General features: G+C 40.4%; 1 pseudogene; it reads right to left on the minus strand.

Moving 5' to 3' along the window:
• Positions 1–2,313: 2,313 nt before the first annotated feature.
• LOC114615512 lies at positions 2,314–2,830 on the minus strand (annotated as a pseudogene).
• Positions 2,831–7,188: the final 4,358 nt, after the last annotated feature.

The raw sequence follows: 7,188 nt of genomic DNA on the forward strand, positions 1-7,188 counted from the left end.
GTGGGTGTGGGAGCACCCTCATAGAGGCAGTGGGAAGAGGGGTGGGATAAGGGATATCCATAGGGGAGACCTGGAAAGGGCATAACATTTGAAATGTAAATAAAGAAAATATGCAATAAAAGTGAAAAAAAAACAATAAAAAAAGAAAACAAAACCTCACTCAACAGACAAGTAGCCCTGCCATCTGAATGGTGTCTATGGCTCAGATCTCTGTGTTTTAATGACAGACCCCAAGGTCTGGGCTTGTGTTTCTGAGCTCTCACCTCCATGCAGAGATGGAATCCATTTTAACCTGCCTCAATCATCACAACAGGTTTTGAACCTCAGAAGTCTCCTGAGAATCCTGGGCCTCATACTCATGCAAAGAGTTGAGTTCCTACTATACTCTCTAAAGAGACTTGGGTACTTCCAGAGTCTCCTTTTCCCAGCATATGCAGATATGCATGGTTGTACATAAAGAATTATAAGAACAATCAGGAAACCATCTATAAACAAATGGCTAAACAGTACAGTATGTATTGTAGTTCTAATTCTAGTTTTCTTTCTTTTTCCTTTTTGACAAAAATCTAGACAGTTTTCCAAAAGAGTTTCTCTTTTTTACCTCACCCTTCAAGCAGTAAATAATACTGTGCCTTAACCTAACATTTGAATTCATCATTTTCTTTGCCTGAGGTATCCAGCTGCTCTTCCTTTTTTTCAAGTCTGATGATGTGTCTCCCCAGGTCCTCTATGAGTTAGTGTTATTCACCTTTCTGCATTTGCAATTCAGGGTCTATTTTGTTGTTGTTGGTGTTTCTAACCACTTATTGAACTGAATTTTCATATCCTATGTTGTCCTCACTACCTTCAGGCATCTGCTATTATTTTCTTGCCCAGGAATCAGTTTGTTTCTGTCCTCTTTGTGTTGATTTACAAGATTTAAAACCTTTGATCTCTTTGTTCATGACTCTTTGTTCAATTCTGTATCTTGGGTATCATGTAAATTGCCCATATTATGAGACGCATATATGGTTTGGTGTATGAGCTGGGGCAGTTTATCTTAGTTTTTCTTTGTTTTGGATCTTTGTTCTGAGCATCTGATTTCAGAGGGATTGCTTAATTTTGTGCATTTTTAGCTCAGGGGGATAGACTGACAATGTGAGAAGTTAGGCAGGGACACTTGTCTCTCAAGGGTTCAGAACCCAGATGTAGTGTGCTACTGCAGCAAGGTTGTGGGGAAGCTGTGCAGGATAGGTCCTGGCATCCTAACAGCTGCAGTTTTGTGGAAGGCTGCTTGCATCAGAGTTGTGGGCGTGGTTCCTGATAGGGAGAGTGGGCACACCTCTGGGATCAAGAGTTTAAGAAGAAAAAAAAAAAAACAAAATCAAAGAAAAAATTAATCACAAGTAAGTAAACAAGTAAGCAAAAATCCAAACCAACAAAACTAGCTGTGAAGAATTGGGAAGCTAATTCTTTTTTTTTTTTTTTTTATAATCTGCCACAATTTTTATTGCAACGTGGCCACTTTTGTGAGGGTAGGGGATTTGATCTCAAAAACAATGTTCCATTTAAGGCTCTTTTATACAGAAATTGCCATCAGGCCTGATATTCAAAATGTCTGTAGTGTTTCAAGATTCATATGGTAAACATAAAACTCCTATAATTATACAGTAGTGTACACTCATTGGGAAACCAAAGACATCAACACAGCTATTTCTTTGAAGAAAATATGCAGGTAAGAAGAATGAACACTGAGATAGTAGGATAAATTGATGACAGGTAATGAAACTTAATTGGCATTCTTTATAAGGGATTAAACACATTACAAAATAAAAGTGCTTTTAAGGAATAGTGTTAAATCTGTGCTGCCATGTCACAAAAATAGGCTTGCCAAGGCAGGTGAGGTGTACGGATGCTCCAGTGCCTCAGAGAGCTGTAGTCAAGTGCAACTATAAATAATACTGAAACACGTTTCCCATATGACCAGTGGATAATACTTTCAAGGCATTCGATTAGCTTACCCTTTGTAGTACTCTAAGCTATTCACACTGACAATCCCATCCATTGTAGTGTTCACTGCAAGGAAGGCATGTAACCAGCTGTTTTGGCTAAAATAAGATGGGAAGGCATTCCTTGGGCTCTACAGAAAAGTAACCGTATCAAACAGTCTAATGGCAATCACTGACAGGCTTCTTCTACTCATTCATTCATTGTGTTGAACGGGACCAGTGGAAAGGGAAGAAACAAAAACCAAAACCTAATACAATTCCAGTGGACTGAGCTGGAGAAATAAATGTAAGCCCCTTTAAGATCCAATGGCACTTGGCTATTACTTTATAGTGGCTTTCCTTCAAGGGAAACTACAGCGCTGCCTCCCAGTTTCTCTCCCAGTGTCGAGCGGTCCTTAATATCGTCCAAGCCATTTACTTGCCACTCATGTTTAATACCTGTAAATTTCTTTTTAATGGCATCTTTAGAGCTAGCATAAATCATCTTGCTTTTTAACGGTGCACTTTCAGGAGCCCAGAATATAAATACTAGGTCTTCTTCCTTAGACTCTTTTGTTTCGTATGTGGCATCGTACAAAGCATATCGGCAATCATTCAGAGGTAGCAACTTCACAAAAGATGTGTAGGGGTCCTCTACAGTATCACCAATGTCACCCACCAAGATCTGCTTTGCTTCCTCTACAATTATTTGTCTTTTGTCATCACTTAAACAGAGGAGAACTGCTTTCTTTCTTTTTTTGATCTCCTCCTGTGTAGAAGATTTTCTTACTTTCATATCATTAAAAACTTTGATGACTTCATCATTCACTGTAACTCCAGATGCCATAGTGCCCGCGGCTGAGGTTGCTGCTGCGGCGGCGGCGGCAGCGGCGGCTCGGGCTCCGGCTCGGTGGCACTGGGAGGAGAAGAAGGAGGGGTCGGCGGCGGGCAGCAGCGAGTGCAGGGCACGCCGGGAGCTGCAGCCGGGCGGGCGGCGGGGGGAAGCTAATTCATTAAAAGATCCCGAAGTAAGTGGGCTTAGAAGAATTCCGTAACAGGAAGCTGCTTTATACTGGGCGGGTCCAGAAGTAGTTGCTCTGAGCAACCAGGCTGAACTTACCGGAAATAGTGCCATTCCAGCGTTCCAGTATCTCTGCACCCTCGTGGTCAGAAAGTCCTGGTGGGAGACTAGTGCCTGGTATTAGAGGAACCTGAAAACTTCCCTAAGCTGCATTTGCTGTGCTGGCCTCCTAGGACACTCAGCAGTTCATCCTGTCACCTGCCAGGTCAGAGTAGCTGCGGGGCTGGGAAATGGGCAGGCGCAGAACAGGGGTACTTTTTCTGCCGCCACTCTCACAATTCTGTTGTGAATATTTACCATTGTCAGGAAGTTTGAGACCGCGTTATTATGTTTATAGTGATGGTTTAATTCAATTAATGGTTGCCAGAATATTTTTCTAAAATCACCTCATAGATCCTTCGCTGTATTCGTAGTTTATACACCAGGGTTCTCTTTGCAAAATCCCGAATAAAGCTCCTCGAATTCAATTTCATTCATGCTTTCTTAACTCCCCTGTTCCTTCATTTGCCATTTCATTTCCCTTTCTCCAGGGGACTGAATAGGCATTCCGAGGGAGCTTTGTAGATATTTGTCTTATCAGGGACCAGTGCAGATTTGATTAAATTAGAAAATAATTCGTTATAAAGCACCATGGTATGGCTGTAAAAATTAACATTTACTAAGTAAATTTAATTTTACACTTTTTTAAACCTTTATTCTCACACTGAGGTATGTACAAACTTTGATGTAAATACAGCATTTAGAAATATGTCTTCATAGGTTTAGTTGTTACTGTTACACCTTAGGTTTGAATGAAAAATGAAGACAGTATTGTAGCAAGGTATGGCTTAGAAGAAGATATATTGTAGGTTCTGTTAACCCTAAGTGTCGCCAGAAAAAAAACATTTCGACAATGTGGACAAGCTTTATTAAATATTACATCCTTACTAAGAGAGAGACTTTGGTCACATGCTACAGGGGGTTGTATAAGCCATTGTAACTTCCTATGAGGCTTTATTATTTTCCTAAGACATGTTACCTGCAGAATTGCAAAAGGATACCTGTTTCTTGGGCTGGTGGTGAGGTAAATTTTTAGCATTTCAGGTTCAGGGAAAAAGAAGAGTTATTTGGTTGGGTCCAGACTGAACCAGGCCATGAGTTGGGGGGATGGTGGGGTATGGAGGGTGAGATGGGAGGATTTAGGAGCTTGTCAAGAGAGGATCAGGAGCCAAGAAAGCACCTAGGCCACAGCATCTGCATTGATATGTTAATAGGCACCACAGTTAGCAATTCCTCCTTTGTTTCTTTGAATTCTTCCAAGTTTCAGCCCAGCATGCTGTGAGAGGATAACAGGTCAACATATTTCAATAAGTAGAAAATTTATTATAGATTAAGACAGAATTAGTGCCTTCTGAATAATTTTTTGTTGCTGTTGTTGTTTTTAAGACAGGGTTTCACTGTGTAGTATTGGTTGTCTTGGAACTAACTCTGTAGACCACAGGCTGGCCTTGAACTCAGAAATCTTCCTACTTCTCCCTCCCAAGTGCTGGGATTAAAGGCATATGCCACAGCAGCCTGGCTGGAATAATTATGATTGCTCACTTACATGAGAAAAACACCTCCTTGGTTCATGAAAAGCACTGTGCACATTCATGGTTTGTTGTGTTCTGCACTGTGGAATTCTTGCAGGAGTGGGAATGCTTAGACCCTGCACTTAAGGCTTTTTTTGAGAGACCTTTAGTTCGAGAAGTTCAACAGTCTGCACTATTGGGGTCACAATAGTTTTTCTGCAGTCTTTCTCACCCCTCCTCAGTGTTGCTGGGAAAAGAACTCTTTATGTGTGTTAACTGTGTGACTGACTTTTTCAGGTCTCCTTATACTCAGCCAATTCTGCATAATTGTAAAACAACACTGAGAGCCCTGGATGGTAAAGGCCAAGGAAACTCTAACAAAGGATCCAGGTATGTTAGAAGGATTGAACAAGGGGTAGTGTGGGGGCTCATCTGTCGGTAGAATGAGAACGTGAAGTTGATTTTGCCAGATTCTATTTCATTAATGATCCCTGAAAATTTCACTGAGAATAATTATAGATGTGATGATATGTATTTCCCATGTAGGCAGTGCAGTCAGCAGTCAGTTGATGTCAATATTTGATTAGTATTGAGGCTCTGAAATAGCTGTTGCCCATTAAAAACAGTTTATTTTACCCAGACTGAAAGCAGCATCAGACTATTGGTGTGACAATGGTCATAAAAATATGAAGCAAAAATTCATAGTGGATTCTGCTTAGGGCCTTACCTTCCTTCTTGGGTATTGGCCAGATTCTCAATTTAATAGATATAGATACAGTTGGATATAGATAGATATTTTCCCCCCGTGGAGCTAGCCTCACCTAGAACTTACCTTCTGGTACCCACAGATAGTCTTGCTACTGTGATACCAGTGGCATTCCATGCCTGGCAGATTGAGATTGTAGCTCACAAGACGGTTATCTGTGTATGGCTTTTGGTAACCGTCCCCTGCCCCAGTTTGCATAGCAGTTTTTGACACTGTTTTGACACCACCAGAAAGTCCATCCAAGATATGTGTTGACAGAGTGAATGGTCTGATCTGAATTGTTTTTCTCCAGCAGATGCACTTGCTTTCTGAAGCACATATTTTGTCCTGTCTAAATGATATTCAGTCCATGAATTGTGTTCTCACTGAGGCAGTGTGTTGACTTAATTCTGAATATAGTAGATTAATTAATGTTGCCCTTTCCTGTACTGTTTGCTGTAGTTTTGAGACTCTGTATTAGTATTCTGAGGTATGTTTCTTCTCTTCTTTCATTATAGGCAGCGTTTATATTGAGCAATGTTAGATTTTCCACAGAGCTGCAAAAGTAACTTTTATTCTCTTATTATAAATGTTGTCTGAGAGGCTTACTGCCTCTGTCTATTCACCTTGGCCTAGTCCTGGAATCCTCTAGCCTCTGTACTATCTTATATAGGCCTAGAATGTTTTCAGCCTCTGAAATTTCCTGTTGAATAGGTCCTCCTTTCTTGTTCCTTCTCAAGTCTTAACTGGCTGGTTCAACCCAGCTGTTCAGGCTCAAACTCCTCTCCCAGGTGACTTATTTATTCTGGTTCTTCTCTAAGACACTGAATTGCTCTGCTTAGCCTTAAATTAACTGTTTCAATCTCTTTCAAATCTTCTGGCTCCTTCTCTTTCTTGTGCTCCTTCTGTCTTTCCCTGTGCCTAGCATGTTTTCTGTCCCAGTAAAACTATTTTCTTCCCTTGCTCTGTTGCTCTACTCTCTCAACCCTGCTGTACTGCTGCCCATGCACTCTGCTGTAGTCCTTTACTAGCCTCTTCTTCCTGTACTGTCTTTCTCTTCCTTAAGTAGCTCCCCTTTCCTCTCTCATCTCAGGAGAGTTGCGCATATTCTGTTCTGTCAGACCTTTCTCTGACATTTCACATTTTTTACCATTTAATTAGACATCACTTTAAAACATGGATGCCTCCTTCTACATACTAACTGTACTTTTGTTGTTTGGGATTGGAGTGAGTATAAGGGCTTGCTTGTATTACAACCAGAGGGTTTAAAGTTCTGTGCCTTGGAGTGAACCACACCCTAAGTTGGAACAGGTTCCAATATCCCTACATAATAGGCTGTGAGTTTAGTTCTGCAGAATTTCTTCTTCCTGATCTAAAAACCAAGAATCACAAATAATACTCTTCATAATGTATATATTTGTTTTATCTATTCTAACTTCTACCAAGGGTTCTAGTGTTAACTTCTCTGAAGCTTGGTCAATGCAATTCTGTTCTTTGTGAGATTGTATTCCTCAGGATTTATAATCTGGAAGGTTTTGCTGGCATTGTCAGTGGAAAAGTATGGATCAGTTTGTTCTCCATTCCTTGTGTGGGATAGAGCTTTACTGTGTTGTACATGAGGAATGTTTCCTACTTTTCTTGTTGTCATTCATTCTTCCCAAGAAATGTCTTATTTCCCATGACCTCATGAACAATTTCTGTCTTATTCTTTTGTGCATGTTTTCATCAGCTTATTTTCTAAGTAGGCATTGGACTAAAAATCCTGTCTTAATGAATTACTACATTTAAATGTGTCTTATACACTGTCAATACTAGTAGCAACTTCTTTGGATTTAACATTACAGT

This window comes from Grammomys surdaster, unplaced genomic scaffold (assembly GCF_004785775.1).
Source record: "Grammomys surdaster isolate TR1022 unplaced genomic scaffold, NIH_TR_1.0 126791, whole genome shotgun sequence".
Taxonomy (NCBI): domain Eukaryota; kingdom Metazoa; phylum Chordata; class Mammalia; order Rodentia; family Muridae; genus Grammomys; species Grammomys surdaster.